The sequence below is a fragment of the Notamacropus eugenii genome, chromosome 3 (assembly GCF_028372415.1).
Source record: "Notamacropus eugenii isolate mMacEug1 chromosome 3, mMacEug1.pri_v2, whole genome shotgun sequence".
NCBI lineage: Eukaryota > Metazoa > Chordata > Mammalia > Diprotodontia > Macropodidae > Notamacropus > Notamacropus eugenii.
Window position 1 is genome coordinate 35,461,099 of NC_092874.1, and position 26,473 is coordinate 35,487,571.

Consider the following 26,473-nt stretch of genomic DNA (forward strand, 5'->3'; position numbering starts at 1 on the left):
AAAGACAATTTATGAATGGATTTCCAGTAGAAGAGTTGTGATGATAGATACCTGCCATCAGATAACATATCCACACCTCAGCCTCTGATCTTCACAGGCTACTTTAGGTCTGCCTCTAGTCAATCAATACCTAAGGAGTTGCTTTGGCATGGTTCTTCTCAATATAACTCAACAAAAATTAAGTACCCACTTACTATGTGCTGGTGAAACAAAGATGAGACACAGACCAATGCCTGCCCTTAAAGAGCGTATTTTCAATATTAAAAAGCAAGTTGTACATAATAGATTTGTAGTTTCATGTGCAATGATCTCTTTTAATTCTACTACATTATGAAAATGCTTGTTTTATTTCACGAATTAAAAATAAAGTAAGTAAAAAAAATTAAAAGCATATTCTAATGGGGAGGGGTGTTAAGAGTGGAGAGACAAAATACAACATGTGCACAAATTGTCATTATAAGTTAAAATGAGTAAGTACGTGGGAAGGGTCAAAGGCTTATGTGATCCAAGAAGGGTGAATATGTTCTTGAAAGTTTGATATGATGACTTAGAATATGATTTAATACACAGAATTCTCATTTTCACTCTCTGACTTTAATCTGTACACAAGGTCCATCTTTCTATGTCTCTCCACAACATAATTATTGATTCAAGCTAACTCACTTAGCTTAGAAATGCAGAGCCCATGACTAAACAAGCATAACACAAGGCCTTTGAGTGACTATGGACTGCCATTTGCAAGGCTGAAATGAAGTGAAGCTGAAAAGCCTTAATTTAATCAATTCATTTGTCACTTTTTAAGATACTGGAGTTCTGAAGTCCCCCTTCCCACCCCACCCAGCCTTAATGCTACCTGCAGCTATCTTGAAACTGTTTGAGCTTATAGTCTATTACTCATAAATCTATAATTTCTATCTAAAATTTTGACAAGTCAGACCTACACACATACATGATAAAAGGAAAGGATATATCTTTAACACAGAATGGAAATAATAGAGGATTAACTCAGGAAGAAGACTCTCAGTACTTGCTGCTTCAAACTACCTTCTCCAATACCTCTTGTCCCAGAGAGGTGAGATTCCACTGGTTTCTGATCGTATGTGATTCCTCAGTATATCACAGAATATAATGATTTGCCCAATGAGTAAATGCTAATATCTTGCTTTTGGAAGGTGATATTGTCTTTTAGCACTGAACCCTCAGAGCTGGCAAAGCTCCACTTTCCCAGCACTGAAATGGTGAAGTTTCAGGGTCTTGAAAACATTTCTTCATCGTGTCTCATACTTGATCTTTCAGAGGCTAGAGTTGGCAAATGACTCTGGAGAATTACCTCCTCGATCCCATCAATGGTCAACATGGTTGAGATGTGCTGAAATAAGTGGCTTCTCTATCCTACCTGTGCCTCCGTGGTCTAGAAGATACCATCATTTCCTTCGTCATTGGCTAGCCTTTTTTTTTTTCTGTTTCATCCAGTGACCCCCAGACATCTTTCAAAATATCCTACCTCAAGCCAGTATCCTTTGTGCTTACACTGACCATTCTGAATCCTCTCTCAAAGCACAACTCTTTCTCTCTTCCTAAATAATAATACACATTGTGGTCCTCCAGAGATGCCCCTTAAAGTCCAAATATAAGTACCACTCTTTTAGGGGGTATCTTTTCCCATTGCATCCTTCTTCCACAAATACAAAACAAGATAGCTAGAAAAAATGTTCAAGTGTTTAAGAAAAAAAGATGGAATTTAGGTTAAAGAGTATCTCATCATTGATTAACCACAAGGTTAAGAACCAAAAAAGGGCATCATTCTGTCAACAAATATTTGTTAAGTACTTACTTAAACACTGAGGATGCAGAAAAACAGAAATAGTCCTCAACTCAAGAAGCTCTGCTCCATTGGAGGAAACAACATAAGTCCAAAATGGTAGATAGAAGATGTTCAGAGAAGATGAAAGGTATCCTCGGAGAGGAAGATTGTGGTCACTGGGAGACCAGGAAATGTCTGCTGTGACAGGGAGCTCTTGAACTAAGTCTTAATGGAATCCATAGATTCTAAGAGGCAGAGATGAGGAGGGAAAGCATTCCAGGTATGGTGGTCATGATGTGAAGAACAGGAAATGGACCAGTATTACTTGACCATAGACTGAGGAAGAATCTGATGTATAAGAATACTGAAGGGGTGGGAGGAGGGGCAGAACAGAAAGAGAAAAGAAACAAACGTATTAAATTCCACCTCAGAATTTATCCTCATGACACCCTGGGGGTTAGCCGCTATTACTATTCCTATTTTACAGTTGAGGAAACTGAGGCAGAGAAGGGTTAAGTGATTTGCACAGGGTCAAGAGCCAAGTATATAACAAAGGTCTTTATGTTTGATCCTAGAAGTAATAGGGAGCCAAAGGAATTTATTGAGTAGAAAAGAGTAACATGCTTTAATGGGAGAGGTTGTGACAAATTTGTAGATTTATGAAGAAACACTAACACCTAGTACTTAGTATATTGCTTGGCATATAGTAGGTGTTTAATACATGCTCTTTGACTGACTGAATTTGGAGTGAGGAGTGACTTGTGGCAAAGAATTCAATTAGAAGGCTACCATGATAATACAAGTCAGAGGGGAGATGATCATGTGTGTAGAGAGAAAGAGGCATTTGTTTGTCTACAGAAAGGAATAGCAAACTCTGACAACTGATTGAATGTGTCCAGTGAGTGAGCATGAGGAGTCGAAGATGATGCTGGCCAACTGAAAGGATGCTGGCACTCTCAATAGTCATTCTTCTTCATTACCTGAAATTCAGGGAGTTTCATGCATCTAGTCACTGAAGGAATCAGATCCGGTGCCTATCAATCAGGGATTTCTTGGAATGGCCATCATTAACTTCCTCTAATGCTTAAGCCACACTTGATATCACCAAAGGTTAACTTTTACAGCTACCTGACTTCATCAGAGTTCTAGAGCCAAAGGGGAAAAAAAAGCCTTAAACATTTCCAGAATCATTCCACTATCTCCAGGACTATCCCAATAGTGACTGGAAAACCTGAGGCTGGTAATGGGAGTAGGTAGGGTAGGCAGTTAAACTTTCTAATTGGACTTCATTTTGCCATGATCAGTCTGTGTTTGGCTTTGACACTAAATTTCTTCAGGCTAAAAATAGCCCTGATAACAGTAAAGTAGCAAGGGTCCAGAGATTAGGAGAGGCAAAAAAACAGGAAAAGATTTCAATGGATGGGGAAGGAGGTGATACTGGATGAGCACACTGAAAGGCTTGAGTCACAACATTAAATGACTGTATTTTGTCATTAATAAAGGCAAATGAGGGCAGAGGTCAGTGATATGCTACAACTGGAGCATTAGATTTCTAATCTGGCTGTATTTTTTTTTAAGTAAAATGAGATTAAGGGACAGAGAACCCACAGATCAGGTTGCTAAGTGATAGAAATACAATATGGATAATGGGCATACATACACCAAATCAATCTAAAGCTATAGCTTGTCAAATCTTTTAATAGAAACATGTTTTTAATAGCAGCACTATAAATGATCACTGTGAAAACAATAGTATAGATGGGAACTTTTTTTTCTACTGTTAATCAGAATCTTTTTAAAACCCAACCCACAGAAAATCCATTGTCCTGCCTCCTGGGAAAGTCCATTGGCCTACACTGAGTCATAATAAGACTTATTTGTGGATTGTATAGCAACCAATCATGGTGCCCATTGAGAAGCCTTTTCTGTTCTGTTCCAAGCAAGTCAACACTTCAGAAAACTTTGAACCCTGGACAAAGTGACATGAGTCAAGATCCAGAACATTATTCTATCAAGGCATCTTTTATATCAGGATTTAATAAAGGGAGGAGGAGAGAGGGAGGGGAAGGAGAGGGAGAAATGAGAAAGATTGAGAGAGAATGAGATGGAGAGGAAGGAAGAAAGGAAGGAACAAATGAAGGAAGGAATGAAGGAAAGGAGGGAGGAGAGAGGGGCAAATAAGAGAAAAAACCAAGTAAAGCACTATTCATATCGCCATGTCCAGGAGAGAGAAAACACTATCATTATGTGTCTGAATGTCTTGTCCAATTTATTATCAATGATTGTAAAGTTCCCTATTACTAGTTGTAGAGCTGAAATGTTCACTAAAATAAGAATCTGATTAGATGGGAAGGATATTATCACCCCATGGCCTCCAAGGGGATTGATTTAAATAAGTCTTCAATAGACTCATTAATTAGAATTCCTTTCCTATTGATATATCCCAACAGCTAGTTGAAATGATCACCTGTTTTCAAAGCAACATTTTGTCAGGGAAATAGGAAAATTTAAAGACTCTTAAGGGTCCTTTTTCAGAATTCTCACTGGGATCTGTTTCAAGGTGTCATTTACCTAAGAGAGCTCCATGTAGCAGAATCTCCTATATTAGAAATGAGTGTTGGGACAAGAAGTCCCAAGAATTGGGTATTTAGAAAGCCTACCCATAAATAACAATTCAAAGATTAGCCAGGAATGAATTCTAGGCCTTTATTTCTTAGAATCTTTGTGGAGGGGATGGGAAGCAAATGCCTGTCTTTCTGTCCAACATGGAAAAAAGTAACTTTGTACAATGGAAAGAATATGCTCTCTGTAAACAGAAAATGGTTTTGGATTCCACACTTCCCTTTACTATATGACATTAAACAACTGACTTCAATCCTCTAGGCCTCCAGTTTTGTCAAGTATCAAATGGTATTAACTAAACACCTACTATGTGCCAGACCCTATGGAAAACGTAGGAAGGTCCTTCAGGGATGATTTGATCCAATCCAGGTCAGAGGAGATCCAAGTCTGCTACTTACTATCATGTGACCCTAGTTAAGTCATTCTGGGTCTCAGTTTCTTCATCTATGAACTAGAAGGGGGTGGGGGGAGTATTGAAATAGATGACCTTTGAGGACCCATCCAATTCAAGCTATATGACCTTGTGTGGCTGCTGCGTTTGTCCTTCAGTTTTCAAAGATGACCATGACGTCAGGGAAATGACGACATGACTGGCAGTTGACTTTGATTTGAATGAGGGGGGGGCTCTGCAAGGTCACTAGCCTCACTTTCTCCTCCAGAGCCATCTGGGTCTACGGGCCAGGTATGCATCAGGATGACTAGAGATGGCTCAGTATGTAATGGGAAACCCCGACCCTTTTAGGTTAAAACTTTTTCAGGTTTTCGCTATGAGTGAGATGGTGCCCATTCAGGGAACAGGCCTCTTCAAGAAGTGAGTCAAGAGATGGCCACTTTAATTAAAAAATAATAATAATCTAACAGGGAGGAAAAGATTCTCAACGTTGCTTGTCAAAAGAGAAGCAGTTAATATTGATGTTCACTCTGGGCCAGGAGGACCCAAAAAATAACATGGCTTAAAAAATCCTCTACTAAAATAACCCTCCATTAAGATAGAGTTTCAGTGATCTATGTCACTAGAGGGAATGCCCATGCTGTGAGTTTTGGAATAATGAAGTGTGTCCTCAATGCTGAAACAAAGTAATTCCAATGGACCTCACCTTTGGCATTTAAAGACTCATAATCTGCCTCTACCCTACCTCTCCAGGCTCGTCACTCCCATCTTTATATTCTCACCAAACTGGTCCACATGTTTTTTTCCTATACATTGCATTCCTACCTCCTCTATGCTCCAGCACAGGCTTGAAAAGGACTCTTCCAATGTTACTTGTTGAGTAGAATCTGTCCTGAACTCCTCAGTTGCCTCTTCCCTTCCCCCCTCCCAAATAGTTTGTATTTACTTACCTTTATCAGTACTTCCAAAAAAATATAACCTCCTGGAGGGCAGGAATGTCTTTGGTTTTTTGTCTTTTGACTCCAGCACCTAGCAGAGTGTCTGCTTGATAAATAGGCACTTACCAAAGGCCCGTTGAATTGGTTAATTTTGGCCTTTTTTGCACCATGCTTTAACTAATCAAGTTAACCACTGCTATATGGACCATCCTCTAGGGTCCTAGAATAGTGAGAATCCAATGCTGAGTATTACATGACCAACTTCACTGAGTCAACAGATATTTATTAAGTCCTTAAGTTGTGCCAAGCACCGTGCAAAATACTGTGAACACTGTTCTTTGCAGTGTTCACACTCCAGCAGATTTCAAAATCTCACCCAGATTCTTCATATAAACACATGTGTTTTGAGGTTACTATCTGATGCAGAATTAATATGTTTTTCAATATCCTCTCTTGCCCCTATTCCCTCCATCACCCTTGGGACAGTAGGATCTTTTCTCTGACATTTTAAAGCATTAAAACAGCTCCAGAGCTGAAGAAAATATTCTTCATATCATCTTTGAAAACTTTAGTTGTCAAGGAGATAAAGACCTTAGCAACCAGGTAAGAAGGCCTAGACAGACTATGTGCATGGTTGCAAAGTGGAGTTAAGAATCCCAGGTGTGGCTGGAGGCAAAATTCCTTGGGTGTAGTAGGGCATCTTCTGGTTGGGTTTTTCTTCTGCCATGCAATTAAAGTGGAATCCAGACTTGTCCTACTCCCTTTGGAGAAAACATTAAAGCCTCACAGGCCAATGATGGATGATGGCCTTCATAAATCATCAGACAAAGGGGCACTCTAGAAATGTCATTCACAGAAGTCCAACTTTCCAGGCAAGAAGAGGCCCAAGAGCAGGTTGGCTATAAATACAAAATTCTTGGGCATCTGGGAATCCTCAGTAGCTATGAAAAGACGGGAGAAAATGCAGAGGTAAAGGGTGGGAAAGAGAAGGGAGAAAAGACAGTGGTTGTTTTAGCCAAATTTCATTTAAGCATCATTTTCTAATCCACTTTCAGCCTCACAATCTATAGCCAAAGAATTCGTCAGAGTCCACCAAAGCTCGGGCAGTTCCCCAGAACTAGCCATAAAAAGGCAATTAGCTTTAAATTTTCCTTTTTGGCATTAAGGCAGTAGGAAGGGAAAAATGTGCAAGAACTGACAAGGAATGCACTATCAGGGAACCCTTTCAATTAGCTTAACATTTATACATACTTTAATAATTAATACATGATGAATAAAAATTGCTCTTTTATCCAATGGGCTCTAGCATATTGCATCGAAGTGGATATAAATAATTTTGTGTGCTACAGTGTAGAAGCTTTGGAACAGGTTGCCACCCTCTCATCCATTAACCCCTTCATTGAATCTCTTGTTCTGTGTATACAACAATGCTTCAGAATGTTTCGAGTACAAAAACCAATTCATCTGAGTCTGTCTGCTACATTTGCCAATAGCGCACACGGTACTTTGAATGTGGGGAAAAGGAAGGAGCTTAAGAAATAAGAAATGAGGAGAATGAAGGAGATTTCACCTCCCAGCCACTATCCCAAATGTGAGAATAGTGACAGAGACCTCCAAGAGACTGAACCTTTTTTGGGGAGAAGGGAGGGGGGCTTGTTGATTTCTTTTTTTTTCCTCCAAACTCTAATTACCATTGAAACAATAGAATTCAACAAATACATAATATGTGTCTACTCTGTGCAAAGAATTATACTAGGTGCCATAGATACCAAGATCAAATAAGTGACCATCCCTATATTCAAACAGCTTAGATTTTAACAAGACAGGTAAGTGGAAATCAAGACTCTTACTAACTGTGTGACCCTGGCCAAGTCATATAACCCTGTTTGCCTCAGTTTCCTCACCTATAAAATGAGCTGGAGAAGGAAATGGCAAACCATTCCAAAATCTTTGCCAAGAAAATCCAAATAGAGCCACAAAGAGTTTGAAATGACTCAAAAACAAGAGCATATTTTAACAAGCACAAAAGCAGCAAACAACATAAATACAGCACTTCAGAGAGGAATCACAGTATATTGGAAAGAAGACCAGAATGGGAGTCAGGAAAACACAACTTCACGTGGTTCCTGACACACGGTAACCCAGGGCAAATCATTTCACCGCTCAGTGGTCCCAAGCTATTCTCCAAGACTTTTAATTGATGAACAAGTTGCTGACCTGCATTTGTAGAGGGTACTTCCCCACTGGGAGTGCCCTACACCAACAAAATCCCAGGTCCAGAACAAACTAAAAATATTTTTTTAACGTTTGTATTATTTATTGTCTCATTTGATCTGCACAACAACCTTGAATTAAATTCCCATTTTACAGATAAAGAACCCAAGTTAGAGAAAAGATGTTAAGTGACTTGGGCACAATCACAGAACTAATAAATATCTGAGGCCCAGTTCAAACCCAGCTCATTTTAATTGTGAGTCCAGTGTTCTAGCCACTAAGTCAGTCTACAGGGGATTGAAAAAGTTGTGAAGATCTCATGAAACTCCAATAATGTCCCTGTAACATAAGTATGATCCCTAGCATTGTTCTCTTCTTCCAGATGAGGGAAGGCACTAGAGTTGAGAACATATGAGTACCTTGCCCTTGATCAAAAGCTACTACTGGGGGACAGATTCAAATCTAGATTTTCTTCTAATTTCAAGTTCAGCTCCATTGCTAGGTTTAGCCCAAGACTGTGACGAGCATAAACTGAATGATTTTTTTTGAATTAGAAACGTATCTAAAAGTACTACTGAGAGACTCCCCAAATTCTCCTTAACCAAGAGTTTTTCTTTTTCTTTTTAAACTTCATTCTCAAAATTACCAAATGGTGGCACTTATTCAGAGAAGAGAAAGCCTTCTTGTATCTGACAACAATCTCACAACTCATTCATTTCTCCTTCACTTGGATGGGTTTCACCGACTTTGAGTACAGGATACCACCAATAGATGGAGAAGGATGAATACAAACTCTACTTGGGTTCCTAAGTAGAAACAGGAGCCCCGACCCTAAGTAATAAACTGGCCTTTCCTGACGCATCCTATTTGTTGGTGGTTCCAGAAGAGATGATGATGGGCACATGGCCGAGTTATCCTTTTTTTCTCTTCTTCCCTGAAGGGATTCTATTCTGATTCCATGGAATGATTATTTTCACTCTCCTCCTAAATTACCAATGTTTCAGACACTGATGGATTCCACTTTTGCGACTAATAAGGGCAACTGCTTTCATCCAAACATAAGACCCCTCCTATTCCTCTCCTCCCCTTTCCTGGTCCTCGTGGTTCAAATGACTTTCATTCAATATGGATTTCTTAAATATCTGCTATGTGTCTGGCCCTGTGCTAGGAGCAGAGACAAAACTGAAACAACCCCTGCCTTCAATGACCTTACATTCTACTGGTGAAAGGCAGGTTAGTGATAAGGTTTTTTCCAAATTTATTTTGAAGATACATTAGATATCTACCTATAATATTTGATATTTATTCTGAGGATGTCGTATATTTCTATAGTATCTTCAGAACACATAGACGACAATATATATCAACATATAAAATATCTTCAATAAGAAATACAAATAATTGATACACAATAACCCTAGACAGGACATGGCCTCTTGGTGTTCTAGGTAATTCTCCAGTTCTCCAAGTTGCAGAGATGGTGCTAGCCTGCACTGGGTGGGGGAGAGGGGGCAGGGAGGGCTTCCCTCATCTGGAAGTTCCTTACTTGAATGAAATCATAGGTTCAGTTCTGGTCCTTAGGTTTCTAGGTATGTGTTATGTCCCTGCTGAAAGTGCCCCTAAGACCATCATGCCTGTAATTCAGCTTTGATGTTGGGGTACACTGAAGCACTTGTCAGTCATTAACTGTTAACAAAAAGGAGTTTTATTTTACTTTACTCTAACACAGAATGGGTATACAATATGGACACCATAGTGCAACTTTTCTGGACATGGCTACTCTGCTCTTCATATGAAAACATGTCTAGTCATCATGGCATGATAGGGCAAGGGATGTGAGGACCCACATGATCTTCAGAAATCTACCAAATGAGAAGGGCCAGATTGGGTCTGAATGGGTGAAACACATTAGGAGACCAAGGGCATGGGCATACAAGGGCCAGTCAGGTCCCTGAACTCCTTGTCTCCTTTTGGGTAAAACTAAGCTCAAGAGGGAAAGAGGAGGTATAGGTCTAGACCATGTCATGGGGAAATACTGGTAGATATGAATCCTATCATACTTACCCCATGAAAATGGGGGCCATTTCACTTTTGTCTTTGCATCACCAGCATATAAAGATCCCAGTAAAGGGAAAAGTAAAAGTGTTGATTCTAAACCTTTTACCTTCTGCAAACATGACCTCACTGACCCGAACTGCAATCCAGAATCCTCTGCCCACCACCCAACACATAAATGTTGAGAACTCTTTCATGTGTCTTTGCTACTCAATAGCATCTCAATAGTTCTTAAAGGCTGGGGAAAAAGCCCAAATGCTTCAAGAGATTGAACTAATACCCTCCATGGCTAAGGATCATTGCTTCTATATCGTGTCTTAGATATATCTCAGCAAAGTATCATCTCCACCAGTCCCATTTAGCTTCCCCAGCAGTGACCCAAGGCACTTGAGATACACCATTCTAACACCAACATCAAGAGCCTCTCCCACAGAGGCTAAAAATCCTTTAACTGTGCTTTTAAGAATAAATGAAATCTTGGACTGACAACTGAGGAGTCTATGAAGAGACTGAGTGTAACTTTTGTTCTGGAGAAACTGTTAACTGTTATGGCTAGAAATGCAGTGTTGTCTAAGTGGAGTACAATCTAACTCAAAATCACAGTGTTCCTCTGGTAGGTATTTTCAGAGGAACAGTGCTGGAGAAAACCTCAAAGGCAAGAACTTACCCATTCCTCCCAATCCTTTATTAAGCATAAGAAAATAAGCTTTTCTAAAGTAGCCCTATAACTTATTACACACATGCCCTCCATCTATGCTCGAGTCTAGGCATCCCCAAAGAGAGATCAAAAAGGTACTCAGTGTACATTATGTCATATATAGAAAAGGTATGCATTTTCTGCATCCAAATGAAACATTAAAAGGCAAAAGATTCAATTTGTGAACTGACTCACCCATTTGGGAAAGCAATCTGGAATTATGCCCAAAGTGTTATAAAATTGTGTATACCCTTTTACCCAGCAATACCACTATTAGGTCTATTTCCCAAGGTGATCAAGGAAAAAGGAAAAGAACCTGTATGTTCTAAAATATTTATAGTAGCTCTCTTTATGGTGGCAAAGAACTGGAAATTGAGAGGATATCCATCCATTGGTGAACGGCTAAATAAGTTGTGATGCAATACTACTGTGCCATTAGAAAGAATGAGTAGGATGATTTTTAAGAAACACAGAAATACTTGCATGAAATAATGAAGACTGAAATAAGTAGAACCAAAGGAATGTTGTATACAGTTATAGCAATACTGTTCAAAGAATAACTGTGAATGACTAAGTTAAAACTGCAGAGGACTATGAAAGAAGATGCTATCCACCTCTAGAGAAAGAACTTAAAAATAGATGTATACTATGGTATATACACACATACACGTGTGCATACTGTATATATACACACACAAATGTATATAAAGACATATATATGTGTACATATACACATGTGTGAATGCATACATATGTGAAATGGTGGCCTTCTCTAGTGCAGGGTGGGGAGGGAGGAGAGGGAAGGAGACAGTTCAGAATATGCAACAAAAAATTAAATTAAATATATTTTTTTAAAAGACTAAAGACTCACAATGCACATTGGCAGAGAAACTTAAACCAGGACTCAGTATCTTAGAACTACAGTTATACTTTCCCAGGAGGATGATCCTTAAACCTCATGGGGAGATAAAGAGGTTTTCTATCTTGCTTAGTAGGCATTGTTATGGTTTATTTCATTTCTACACTTTCTAAACAGGCCAGGCTTGGGGCCACCCTCTCATTGGTGGCTGTCTTCTCTGAGAGCATTAGAATATTTGCCAGGAATTCCTCCCCCTTACCAGAAATCAACTCTGACCAACAGGAACCAAGATCTCCAGACCTTTCAGACTCACATAATTGAATGACCTTAGACACAGTCATCTCAGGACAGATCCTCGTTTACCTAATACTAGCCAAAAATAAGCCAGAAAATAGATGACCAACACTTGGGCTCCAGTTCCCCTATGTAGAGTATGTGCTTTATCTACCAGGTGAACTATCTACCAATGTATCTACCAATGAACACCAGCAGATCAACAGCTGTGGGATAGACCAAGCTACCCTGCCCCCTTCCCTCACTGGAAGCCAATGAAAATAGTCCTGACACAACATACAATAAGAAGGTATTGAAGGTGTGTGTGGTGGGGGAGGGGACACCTTTCAAATATTCACTGAGTCACCAGCTCCGTGCACTCAAAGACAACTCTGAGTCTGCTCCCAGAGATGGCTCCCATAGGTCAGCACTCCAGTTCAACCTTATTGCATATTCACATCTACCAGAAACAGAAAAAAAAATCAACCTTTGGCCTCATTTGAAAGAAATCAGGCAGTGTGTATTATGTATATTTAATAATAGCTTAAATGTACCTCATGCTTTCAGGTTATAAAGCAATTTCACATATATTAGAACCTCCCAGCAGCCCAGTACAGAAGGTTGTGTGGGCATTATTGCTTCCATTTTATAGATGGAGAAACATTAGTAAATAGAAAAACCAGAGGCGGAACTCAAGCCTTCCTAGCTAGCTCCAAGTTCAATGAGCTTTCTGTTTCATGATCTGGTCTCTTTTTCTCCTCTTCCCTCATTTTAGTTTTTTTTTCTTTTTTCTCTTTCCATAAAGCTCTGTGGGGAGGGGATAGATGGAGAATGTGACTATATGAGCACTGTACCATGGACTAAGGTTCCTACTGCAGGTCTCCCCTCGGGTGGACGAAAAGGTCCATAAAGCATTGCTGCAGGCTATACACACAGTAAACAATCAAGAAATGTTTGAGGAAAACATGAATGAGGAGTTAGTAGCCATAAGTAGGAGGGGGCCAAAGTAAGTTTTCTCATGCCCAACAATTTTTGAAAAGCATTTGCAAGATTGGTTTAGCAACTTTTGCTCACAATTGATTACATTTGTCAAAACTATACCACGTCTTGAAGTCACATTCACGATTTTATAGTAAATACAACTAGACTACTACCAGGAATGGGGAATCTGCAGCCTCAAGACCACATGTGGCCCTCTAGGTCCTTAAGCATGGCCCTTTAAGTGAATCCAAACTTCACAGGACTGCACTTGACGACCTACAGGATAATCCCTGTTTAAGCTGGTCTATGAAGTTTATTAGCAATCTAGACCCAGAAAACCATCATTTATATATTTCCATTTTGTAGACAAGGGAACAGGAAAACTTTTAATGACCTCGCCCTCACCATATTTTTACCTTGAACCTCACCATTCTTGAACACTGCAGGTTTTAGAGTCCAATTCTAAGCATTTATTCAGGTATTTTTAAAGCACCTACTATGTGCCATCATGCAAGTTAGGTACCTAGATCACAAAGGCAAAATGTAACAGTCTATGCTCACAAAATGTTTACATGCTATTTGTTTTCACTGACAAATTTCATCTTTATATTGCCACTCATGAAAATGCCATGGAAGCAACACGGTGCAGTGGGGAAGGTGAAGAACGTAAAGTTGGAGGACCTGAATTCGAATCCTTGTTCCATTATTTACCAGCTATATGTTCTTGGCACACCTCATTGAGATGCCATTCCCTCTGTAAAGTAAGGATGTAGAGATGACCTCCAAGGTCTATTCCAACTTTCAGTCTATGACCTTACCTATGTGCTTCAATGCCTAGGCATCCAGCATCACTCTATCATGCCAGTGAAGAACATCAAGCTCCCCAGTTACAAGCTGGTTCTGATAAGTTTCACACGGTTGCAACAGCAATGTCTTTCACCACTGGCAATGCTGTCTCTTCAAACATCTCATATCCCTTCATGTAGACGGGGAACTTCAATTAAATTCCTATTTAATTCTTGTCTTCCCTTTAGAATACTAAAAGGGATATTGTTTTCTGATTCTTTTTAATTGTTCTCCTTTTTCTGATCTGAATCAATTGAAACATCATAACAGCCTCAAAATTAATTAGGAGATTTTCCCCTTCTGCTTGGATAGACAGGCACTCATTTCAGAATGTGAATGTGAATGTGAATTTTAGGATGTGAACATTACTCACTACTTATTAAGCCCTTTGAATATTGTCCTTACTTTCAAGACAACTACCGCCATACCACCACATTTAATTTGATATTTCCTCATTTTCTTTTAATGAGCTAAGAATTAATAGACAACTTTGGATGGCTAACTTTGGAAACCCCTTTCTTCTCTGTTCAGACCCTCTCTCTAATTCTACAGCCTCTCTGAAAGACTAAGCCCCAGGGTCTACCTCAGTTTTATGAACTCATATGGAATCATGTAATTTCATAGCAGGCTTAGTACCTCAGCAGCCATTTTGCCCTATCCATACCTTAAAAGAAGTATTTAATGCAAAACATCTGTTAAGTGGTCATTCAATTATCTCTTGAAGACCTTCCATTTTTGGACATCTCTAATATGAATTTTTTTTCTATGTCAAGTTAATTTCATCTTCAATGGGGTGATCCTGAGATAAGCATTGAGGGGGTGGTGAGTTAATACCTGGTAAAAGAGACCTTCCCCAATGCTAAGGAATTTCATGCCTTGTTTAGAAGGTAGAAAAAATCATAGGATCATAGATTGGGGTACAAAATTTAACTCCCACATTTTCTAGAGGAAGCTGGGACCTGCACCAGATAAGTGAATTACCATAGGTCACATAGGTTTTAATAAAAGGACCTGGGATTTGAAATTAGGTCACCTAGCTCCACTGCTGGTTAATGCAGTTCACAGAATGCCAGGTTTAGAGTCAGGAAGACCTGAGTTCAAATCTAACCACAGACTTCTAGCAGCTGTGTGACCCTGGGCAAGTCACATAACCCTGTTTGCCTCAGTTTCCTCATCTGTAAAATGAGCTGGAGAAGGAAATGACAAAGATACCCCAGTATTTTTGCCAACAGGGTCACAAAGAGTTGGACACAACTGAAAATGACTGAACAACACATAACCCCAAATTTTAGTACATTTTTCATCTTTCCATGAAGACATTAAGAAAATTACCTGGCTCCTTGTGGCCACTGGACCTCCCACTTCTATAACTGAATAAAGGTCTGCCAGTCTTTTTCTCTTTCCAACTCAGTATGGTATATTGTCTAAACAAGTTTACATTAAGAGAGAGACTACATCCTTAGACCAGGAGAAGATGTGTTTACATAGAACGGTGTATAAAACTCACAACATAAAACCAGGGCCTTGAGAGATGCCTTCTGATCCTTGTCTGGAACCTTGTAAAAGCCCCAGCAAATGTCTGGTGAAGGAAAAAAACTACTTTTATTTTACTTCTATTTTTTTCATCTAAATTGTATGAAACCTACTACAGAATAACCTCAAAGGTAAGACATGTCAAGACATTTGCTCAAAAACTATTTTAGGGTGGGAAGAAACATGGTCATCACCTCCATAAAGAAGAAAATGTCCCATTAGGGATATTCTTTGAATAAGAGAAGCTTTTGTCTTTTTTTCCTGGGAAAAGGAAGAGTCAGAAAAGGAACAAGAAATTCTTACTGCTTAATAACAATAATAACATATTGTGTATATATGTCTACATGGATATGTAAACATATAGAAACAAATTATATATGTTAACAAAATATATACACGTGTCTACATGCATATGTCTATATACTTTACTATGTGTGTATATTCACAACACATACATACATACATAGATATACACATACACATATACATACTATGTGTATGTATGTATATATGTATAGATAAATATCAGTACAGTGTTTCTTGACCTGGATGTATGATTTTACTGATGCAAAGAAGTCCCAGGGAAGAACCTCCTAGTGCCAATGCAGATGAGCACATGTCCAGTAATAGAGTCTTGGATCTTTGCTGGAGCACTGACAAGTTAAGGGAATTGCCCAGGGTCATACCAGCAGTATTTCAGATAGCAGACTTGAACTCAGGTCTTTCTGGCTCTGAAATAATAACCAAATTGAAGAGTATTTCTTAAGGTGTTTGCTTTCATTTCTATTTTTCCGTGCCCTCTTTAAGGAGCTTATCCTATTTTGTGGAAGAAAAAAGTATGCCTGCAGTATGTACACAGTAGGTTCTCGTTTCCCTACTATAGTCACTAAGGTAATATTCTTGCTGGAGGTGCTGACCATGAGCAAAGAGTTCCCCTGGATATTAAGCTGTTTTTAGCTGTTCCCAATGTCACCCTAAATTAAACAAAAATTTCCATCCAGTGCTACACTACATTTCTTTGGGCAGATTAGGGAAACATTTACCTACAAGGGTTTAATTTCAATGGTTCTTAGAAGAATTTATTGGCCTGCCCCCTCCCATTTCCTGACTGATTCCAGAAAATTCTGTAACCTGCAAAACCTTCTATTCCATCATTAAGATTGGGAGGGGACACTTGGTAAAAATGGAAATATCCTTGGAAGTTTTTACTGATTAAATCATACTTAGATTTAAATCTTTGATAGGATCATTTTTTCCTGGGCATTGATATGAAAGACAGGCTGAGGGAAAGCATAAACTAGGACCCTGTAGACTTCAGCAGAAGGAGGAGATATTCCTCAAAGGAAAAGGGGGCACATACACAACATGATGGGATTGGAGGAAACTCACTTTTCTCACTTGCTAAAATATACCTTCTCAGTCCAAGGGGATGGCAAAGAATAAATCAAACCAGTCCTAACAGGAAGTATATTATAGATAAGGAAAGATTTGCAACTAAAAATTACAATGCCATCTTCACCATTGGCACTGTGCCCTCTGCAGATTTGTTTTTACTCATGCCAGCAGCTGTTCCATTATTTTAATGGGGCTGAGGCAAAAATTGTTGCTGAAGATAGCATGCACCAATTTCTTTATATGTTTCTTTAAGATGGCATCCCTTTGGAAGGGTAACATTAATCATCACAACATTAACTTGTGATGAAACATGGAGAAGTGGGTAGAGAGCCTTGGTGTTGAGATCTGCTTCTGTCACACACAGGTTTTGTGACATTGGTCAAGTCATTTTACATGTTCAGTGCCCCCAGGCAACTCTCTATGAGTCTAACTTGCAGAAAACTTGTCAGTCTACATGGGAGGTGGGTGGAAAAGACAGGAATAAGCATTTATTAAATACCTACTATGTGCCAGGCATTATGCCAAGCACTCTACAGATGCTACCTCTTTTGATTCTCACAAAGATCCTGAAAGTTAAGTGCTATGATTACCCCCATTTTGCAGTTGAGGAAACTAAGGCAGACAAAAGTTAAGTGACTTGCTAAAGATCATATACCTAGTAAGTGTCTGAGGCCAAATTTGAACTTGATTCTTTCTGATTCCAGTTCTAGAGCTCCCTATTCAATGTTCTACTTAGGCTGCTCAGTCTCCTTACCGGACATTTTCTACACCAGTGGCAGGTGACATAGCAGGACCAGAACAGAATGCCTTTCATAGACAGATACACACATACATACATACATATATTAATGGACAGATGGATCAATGAATTGATGAATGGACAGATAGATGGGTGGACGGACAGATGGATGGATGGATGGATGGATGGATGGATGGATGGATGGATGGGTGGGTGGATAGATAAAAACAATCATCTCATTTTAAATAAGTAGTGTATATATTTCCATAGATATACATTGTCTCCACCAACAAAATAAAAGCCCCCAAGGGCTAGGACTTTTATATTTGGCTTTGTGTCTCCAGAGCCCAGTACAGTGGTGGGACATAGTAGTCCAAAGGCAGCTTACTAAATGTTTGCTGGTTGATTAATGGGGTTTTTCCTCTGCCTTTTTGACTTACACTAGCCCACAGATGCCCCTGACTCCCCTCAGAACAGGGATTCTTGACCTCTTTTTTGTATCACAGACCCCTTTGGCAGTCTACTGAACAGCCTGTGGATCCCTTCTCCGAACCCTAGAATCACATAAGATAAAGGTGCAAATACATAAGATAAAAATGAAAAAGATTACAAAGAAAAACAATTATATTGAAATACAGTTATCAAACTATTTTTTTTAAAATCTAGTTCACAGACACCAGTCAAGATTCCCTCCTTTGGAGGATTACTGGATGATTGGGCCTCTCCCAGAACACAAGCCTCCCACTTCCATTTGGGTATCTCCATCTCTCTAAGTACGTTGGTATTCCTTGGTATCAAACTTTTAAAAATCAAATCTGTTCCTCAAAGTCAATCATTCCTCACTGCTACTGTCAGGAAGAGGTCACGAGCCTGAGTCAATGCCAGAACAACACAGGAAGACAAGGGGGCCACAGGGAGGGCCCAATCCATACGTTGTCCAGACACTTCACTCTCTATTTAGAAAGGGGCTGGGGAGGCTTACCTCACTGACTCCCTTGAAGCCTGCCCAGTTATGACCACAGCATATGAGCTAGAACTGGAAACCTTAAAGAATAGGTAATCTCATTTTACAAATGAAGAAACTGAGGCCTGTAGAGGGTAAATGACTTCTTCAAGGCTATACAGAAAGAAGGCCCCAGGTTCTTTAAGTGCAGGTGCAGTATTTATTCCGTCATAGCCCATATTGGTCCTTTAGATAAACGTGGCATGCTCTATAATACCACAGTTGTAGCCCACTTACCAGGAAAGAGTTCACTAAAAGGAGCCCAATACATGAGAATCATTCTGAATTTGTCAGTTGATGTTATAAGGCTGGAATAGAAAATCTATTTGTAACAGTTTAACTGATGCTTGAGTCATAAAGTTTTGTTTAAAAGAAAAAAAACCTTTCAGGACGATGAAGATTAAGGGTTGGTGACTGGAGGCAGCTAGATAGCTCAGTGGATAGAGAGCTAGACCTGGAGTCAGGAAGACCTAAATCCAAATTCAGCTTCAGACACTTACTAGCTGCATGACCTAGGCAAATCCTTAATCCACTGAAGAAGGAAATGACAAATCCCTCCAGTATCTTTGCTGAGAAAACTCCCTGAACAACATTAGGGTGCTATGGTCTGATTCCTTAGGCCTCAGCACTAGGCTTGGCCATCCAGTTTCTATGTGAGCAAACAAAGAAACTCATGTAGTCAGACTGAATGACTAAATAAAGGCTTGAAGACAAAGGGAAACATACTGTTTATGGGAAGCATTGAAAATCTTTCCTTATCTTGAAGGAATTTTTCAGATATAAATAGATGAAAAGGCTCATTCATACAAAGACACATACATTCATGTATGCATACATACAGAGATGTGGGAGAAAGAGGAGAAGACAGAGAGAGACAGAGACAGAGAGAGAGAGAGAGAGAGACATAGAAAGAGAGTGAGAGACAAAGAGAGAGACACACAGAGAGAATGAGAGACAGAGTGAGAGAGAGAGAGAGAGACAGAGACATAGAAAGAGACAGTGAGAGAAAGACAAAGACAGAGAGAGAGAGAGAGAGAGAGAGAGAGAGAGAGAGAGAGAGAGAGAGAGAGTTTTAAAAGTGACTACATTATAGAATGTCACAAGGTAACGATGGAAGTTCTATTATCTGTAGGATCTACGAATTGTTCTCCTGAGTTTTGCATCTCAGGTACCTCTTAGCAGACTAGATGGGCTAATAAGAGACTCCACTTGCTATCCCTGCTTTACCCAGCTGTGCTGGCTAAACTCAACAGCAAAGCTGTGCAGAGGTTTGTTATGAGGAGCCCACTCTTGCTGATTCTGTGACATACAGCGTAATGACTACCCATTTCCTTAGTATAAATTATGCTTAAATCTTTAAGCAGTTTATATCACAGTACAATGCGTGAACCTTTCTTATTATTACTTGGCTGTAGATATTGGATTCATATTTATAGTAGTTTTCCCTGAGAAAAAGAAAGCATTATTAGCAGAAAAAAATATGTCTATATAAGGGCAGTCATGGATCAGTTGTCTCTCAAATGAGTGATGAAAAAAGATCTATTTTAACAGCAATTAGTCCAAATGGGGAGGAGTTCACAGTTCTCCATTTATTCATATATTAAGCCACTTTTATGATTGTAATAAGCTGTAACAAGTGACCTTTATCCTTCAAACAGTCTGATTTGTCACTATTTTAACTTTCTTCCTAGAAACTGGAAAAATAAGAACCCATTTAGATATGAAAATTGCTTATAAGGAATTCCCTGAATTGAATTGACTGCCATGATTCCTTAGACCTCAGCCCTAGACTTCGCCATGCAGTTTCTACTTGGGCAAACAAAAAAATCCCTCTTTTACCTGGAGCGGTCCCATGCTAGAATTCTGATCTGAACTCAGGCTTCCAGCTCCTGTGCTCACATCCATCCAAGCAGGTCACCTAGTCACCAATGGACTTCTGTTGCTCTAGTCACATGGCTCTACTTCTCCACTAGCTGAGATAGGAACTGATGCTGTGTCCCCCACCAATAGCAGCTGGAGGAGGAGCACAGGCTCATAAGATGATTGCCTTGAAATAACGAGATGCTTTGCAAACAACACCAGATTTAGACTTATAAGATTCAAGGTTGAACCTTAGCAGTGGGAGAAGATTTGAAATCTGAGGTCTTAAGTCTGTCACTTGAGAGCAAATTTGAGCAAATTTTAGAGTCTCTCCGGGTCTTTGTTCTCTCATCTATAAAATATGGGCAAGGTCAAGCAGCTTCTAAGGTCAGTTGTAGTTCTTTGAAGCCTGTTAGGTGTTAAGCAAGTCTCAGTTTCCTCGCCTAGAAAATGAAGGTGTTTGAGTAGACCAAAGGTTCTTTACCTTTTTGCGTATGTCTTGGACCTTTTTGGAAATCTGGGAAAGCCGGTTGACTCCTACTCATAATAATGCTGTTAAGTATAAAATCAAAGGCATAGTATTACAAAAGAAATCAATCATAGTGAAATATTCATCAAAAATATTTTTAAAAACCAGGTTCACAGATCCTACATCAAGAACTGTTGAACTAGTAATCTCTTAAATTCCCTATCAGCTCTGAATCTAATAAAATCTATGTCCCTTCCCCAGGGAAAAAAGTGTCACATGATGCATGTGACATGTATATTGTAGGTACAACTAATATACAATACAAAAATAACACAGATAACCCCTCTAAAGATTAAAATAACAGCCTTTTTTCATTACAGGGTAACTTTGGAAGCAGATATTTCAGAAGCCTTAAAATATGAGTCACTGGGTGAAAAAGAGAGAGTTGGGAAACATCACCAAAAAATTTAAGCCATTGGGAATTTCAGTATATGCTGAGGTTAGAGAAGGCACTCACACAATCCTCTTTAATACTTTCAAAGTATGCTCTAATTTCAAGTACTTTGTGTAGAGGCTGTTTGGTTTTGACCCCAGGTCCCTCCCACTGGCTGCTGAACATTGGCACTATGGGCCCCATTGCCTGTGGCTTCCACCTTGCACAGAGCACAGGTGTGATGGAGAAAGAACCTGTGGGGTTGGGTCCCTCCATGGGGCACCTGGCATCCCCGGCTTCTGGCTCCACTGCCAATTCTCCATCTTTGGCATCTACATAATCTCTTGGCTCTCCACTCCTGGTGTGAACTGTGCATGTGTTTGTAAAAGAATGAAGCAGGAGGTGTACAGGCCAGGAGAGCACACATTACAAAAGTGATCCTTGTCACAGAAAAGCTCTTTGGAGATTGGATAATGTTTACCATGGGGCTGCTGCTCTATCCCCTGATGTGAAAGGGCCTTTTGTTCTCTACTTCTCCGTTAACTGGTTTCATCTCTCACAAGGGGGAATGTCCTTATCTGTGCTTAGCTACGCTCACACAAACTATAATCTCCAGCTTGGATCTGCATTATTCCTGGGGGAAAGACATCGTTCTATATGAACAGATATAAATCCCTGGCAAAATATACTACAAAGGCGTTAATCTACATGGCAACCTACCACTGAAATGTGTTGAGTATGAGGCATAAATCTCTTCATTGTCTCTTTGAAGAGCCCAAAACAAGTGGCTCTTCAGGAATGAGGATGCTTTAGGAGGCAAATCAAAAGGTGAGCTAGAGATAGTTTTCCCTTTGCTGCACTAGAGAATATAGAGTGAATGGGGAGAAAGGCCACCAAGGAAGGTGAAGCATTCCTCAATGGCAGCTGGAAATCTTAGGCTTAGAGCTTCTGAAGATCAAGTGAGACCAAACACAAGAACTGATAAACTAAGCCCATGAAACGCCGTGCTACCTACTTCCTCATTTGGTCCTCTTGTTGCTGGTGTTTAGTTGTTCAGTCATGTCTCTTCGTGACTCCATAGACTAGAGGACATCAGTCCCTTCTATCCTCCATTATCTCTCAAAGTCTGTCCAAGTTCATGTTCATTGTTTCCATGACATTATATCCATCTCATCCCCTGTCATCCCTTTTTCCAGTTGGTCCTAGGGAGTCTTAAAAGGGTTAGAATCAGATAGAATCAACACATTGGATAGAGGACTCAAGAAGGCCTGAATTAAAATCCTACCTCAAACACTTCCTGGATGTATGACCCTGGGCAAATCACTTAACCTGTTTGCACAACTATAAAATGGGCATAGTAGAACACCTCCCTTGAGAGATAATTATAAGGTTCAAATGAGATAATATCTGGCACAATTCTTGGTCAGCAGTAGGCACTTTATCAATGCTTATTCCCTTGGGAAGAAGTAGAAGTCTTAAATATTCCATCTACTCATCAAAACAGAGAGTTGTGGATGAATCTTAAACCTGGAAGGAAGATAAGACATCTAGTCTAATCCCCATATTTTATAGAAGAGGAAACTGAGGACCTAAGTGATTAAGTGACTTATCCAAGTTCACATAAGTAGTAACTAGCAGAATACGCATGTAAATCCAAAGTCTCTAGCTCCAAATCCAACATGCTTTCACTGTGCCATGCTGTACAAGGTCACAAAGCTAAGGATGATAATGATGATGATAAAATAATAAATAATAATAAAATACAATAATAATAAAATAATAAATAATAAAAACATTAATAATAGCTAGCATTCCTACAGTGCTTTAAGGTCTATAAAGAGCCACACGCATTTTATCTCAGAAGACAAAATATTAAAAATCATTTTTATAGCATGACTATAGACGAAGATAAAAAATAATGATGATTTCCCTATTTTCCCTTTCCTGTCTTCATTTATCTTGTGACCTGAGTGTCTTCTCGTCCTATTCTCCCTTACGCACTTGTCTGTTTAGACCAGCAGACCATTGGGAAGGGCCCATTTCCAATTTCATGTTTCTCAGAATGGCGAGAGCATTGTTGGTGTTCAATCAATGTTCAGTAATAACAGTTCAAACCCAGTAATGACAAAGCAGGGAACGTCTCACTCTTTATACTTTTAATGACTTCATAGGGTTCTTTTTTGTTAATTGTTTAATCACAAATTTCAGTTATTGCTATTTACATGCTCTTTTTCAACTTTTGAATACAATCTTATTTCTATTTTGCCAAGCTTTCTGAAACACCAAATTAGAAACAAGCCTATTGTCTTGAACACAATTTCTGTACTGTGAAGAATGGAAAACAACGGCCCCATAATGCCTGCATGCCTAATGGAAAGAAGGAAAGAAAGAGAGAAAAAGGACATTTGGAACAACCAGGAGAAATAGCACCTTTTGATCGATGGCTTCCCAGGCTGAAATTTGTGTTCTTGGACAACAGACAAATACTCCATGTCTTACCTTACAAAAACTTGGAAACTTGGGTCAAAAAATGAAGAGATAAGTAGATGTTGGAAACCTCATTTCCTCAAGTATAACTCATAGGATCACTGACTTCCCTCTGGAAGGGACCATAGTAGTCATTAAGCCTAAGCTCATCTGTTTTTTTGTTTGTTTGGTTGGTTGGTTTTTAGATAAGCAAACTGAAGCCTAGAGGTTAAGCAACTTTCCGCCCCCCCCAGATCCCATAGCAAAAGCGATATTCAAACCTAGTTCTTCCTCTCTAACATAAGAGATGCAAATCTGATATTTTGTCTTCTGTACAGGTATGTCATCAATTTATTTTGGGACTCAGTCATTCTTTCAAGAAAATGGGAGCTGGTCTCCTCTAGTCTGGAATTAAAAATAAAATCTGTTATAAAGTGATTACAATTATATCTCATGAATATGAGCTATCAGGCTCTATAAAGTACCATTGCTTCAGTGACCTGGAAGACTATAAATTGTCCCAAAGAGGCTGAATTAGTCAAGCATTTCCAAGAATAAGCAATTTCCTCTTCTCTCGCAGGACAAGTCCCAATTTCTGTGAAATTGAAATACTCAGGTGGCAAGGGTCATATAAATCCAAATATTATTACTTTCACATCCTTTGTTAATACCGTCAGCCATAAAAACGAGCTCTAGTATGTGTATTACTTCTGATACTGAAGGATAACAGAGTAGGCCTAATGCAATTAGGCACTTGAAGTACTGGGGAAAAATAAATTTTGGGCAGGTAAATGCCAATGTTTTCTTAACTTGGTAGAGCAGAATGGAAAGATCTAGAGCCAGGGTCCTGAGTTTGAATTCTAGTTCTGATATTAAATATGTCAGTTGCATTGAATAATCACTTAGCCTATCTGGAGTATTTTCCTCATCTGAGAAATGAAATAGAGAGTAAACAATCTTTAAATTCTCTTTCTAGCTCTGAATCTATGACCATGTGATATATAGGGAATAAAAAAAAAGGGAAAAATGACTAAAAGATTTAGAGTTGGCGTGTATTATCATGAAGTTTGGAGCGAAAAGATTTTGGAAAACTACTCAGACACAGAAATCCTCCAAATGATATGATTTGGGATGTTCTCCCAAACAATACAAAGTGCACCCTACCCAGGCCCACCCCTCCTAGACAACTCTGGCCCATGTTCTTTCCTGAATTACCTGCAAGGGGTCCACCAAACGTTTTCATCAGCAGAGATGACATGAAAGGATATCCATCCCCATCTGTTTTGTCTCTGCATCCTAAGGACTATAGGACCTTTCCATATGACTTGTAGCTAAAACCTCCTCTGCCTGCCTCACGTTAGAATGGGAGGTCCCTGAGACAAGGAACTATTTCTGCTTTCATATTTCACCCCCAGCATTTAGTATAGTACTCTTCATATAGTAAGTACTGAAAAAATGGTTTTTTATTCACTCATTCATTCCTCCATTTCTCCTGACTTTGTGAGGACAAATTTTGACTTTCAGTCTCTTCCACAGTAATGATCAGGCGGTTCAACATACTTCCTTTATAGATAAAAAAACTGGGGTTTGGAGGGGAGAAGTGATTTTTTTCTGAGTTCCCAGAGGAAATAAATGAGAAGGGCAGGATTTGAAACCAGGTCCCTGCTGACTTCCAGTCCAGTCCTCTTTCCACAGCACACTATTATACTTCACCAAAATGTGTAAAAGTGACTTTTTAAAAGGACATGGATGACATCTTGTACAGTGGCAAAAGAAAGGTAATTTTTAATATTTTAATCTAATTTGAGTAGTAAAACTCTAAGGAAAGGAGGAAAAAGTCTTATTATGTTCCTCTAATCAAAGGATATAATACCATAGAATAATGAGAGACTTAATTCAATCTTATTTAAATGAGAATTTAAACTAAAAAAAAAAAAAAATTAATTCAGTACTACAGATATCCGCAGCACATTCATTTCCTCCAGATAACTAGCAGCTTGACATTGTTCCAGAAAAAAGATCCAGGGCATAAAAGAAATAGCAACCTCGTGACCTTTTCAGGGACATGGCACATGGGTTCTTTGATTAATAATCACCTAGTAATAGGCAGTGGAGGTGCGTGCTTTTGCTAACTGCTCTTGTGCAAATGTACCATTTAATATTTGAAGTTTGGATCAATATATTCTGGGGGCTCATCTCAGACATTAGGGAGGATTGAAAGAGGTTTTCTATTTGTCTGTTTTTTCCTTTTGGAGGTACAACTAAGCCTAATTTGAGACAAACTTTAGCACTTCCAAATTGATGCGGTCTTTCAAAAATGTTCTTTAAGTCATGGCCTTTGAAAGTTAGTTATCTAACCAGGAACAATAATCTCTTACCTTTCGCTACATGGCTTTCCTTTCTTCTTTCCTTCTTTCATTCCTTCTTTCTTTTTTGCCTTACCTCTCCCTCTCTTCCTTCCTCTGTTTCTTCTCTCCTTTTCCTCTTCATCCCTCCCTTCTCCCTTCCCTTCCTCTTTTCTTTTCTCCCTATCTCTTCCCTCCTTTCTTCCCTTCCTTCTTTCCTCCCTTCCTTTCTCTCCCTTTGACCTCTCTTCTGTTCTCCCTCCCTCTCTCCCTTCCTTCCTTCCTTACATTCTTATTCACACACTTGTTAAGAGTCTACAATGTGCAAAGCTTTATGTTGGATTTTGTAGTGTAATACAAAAGTAAGGACAACATCCCTTCCCTCAAGGGCCTTACATTCTAGTAGAGGAGATAGGATACATATAATTAAGTACAATGCAGAGCAGGAAGTCATTCATTCTCGAGAGAAGTCCAAGGTGCTATAGAAATTCAAAAGAATGAGAGTTCAGATTAGAGGAGGATTCTTGGATGTGACAGTTCAACTGGCCCT

At 39.2% G+C, this 26,473-nt stretch overlaps 1 long non-coding RNA gene across 1 annotated transcript in view; it reads right to left on the minus strand.

Annotated features, from left to right (window-relative positions):
- Positions 1–22,124: 22,124 nt before the first annotated feature.
- Positions 22,125–26,473, minus strand: part of LOC140531113 (uncharacterized) — a 30,560-nt gene continuing 26,211 nt past the window's right edge. Inside the window, exon 3 of the long non-coding RNA XR_011976281.1 lies at positions 22,125–22,323. This is a non-coding gene — a long non-coding RNA (uncharacterized lncRNA). The remainder of the gene's footprint in view (positions 22,324–26,473) is intronic.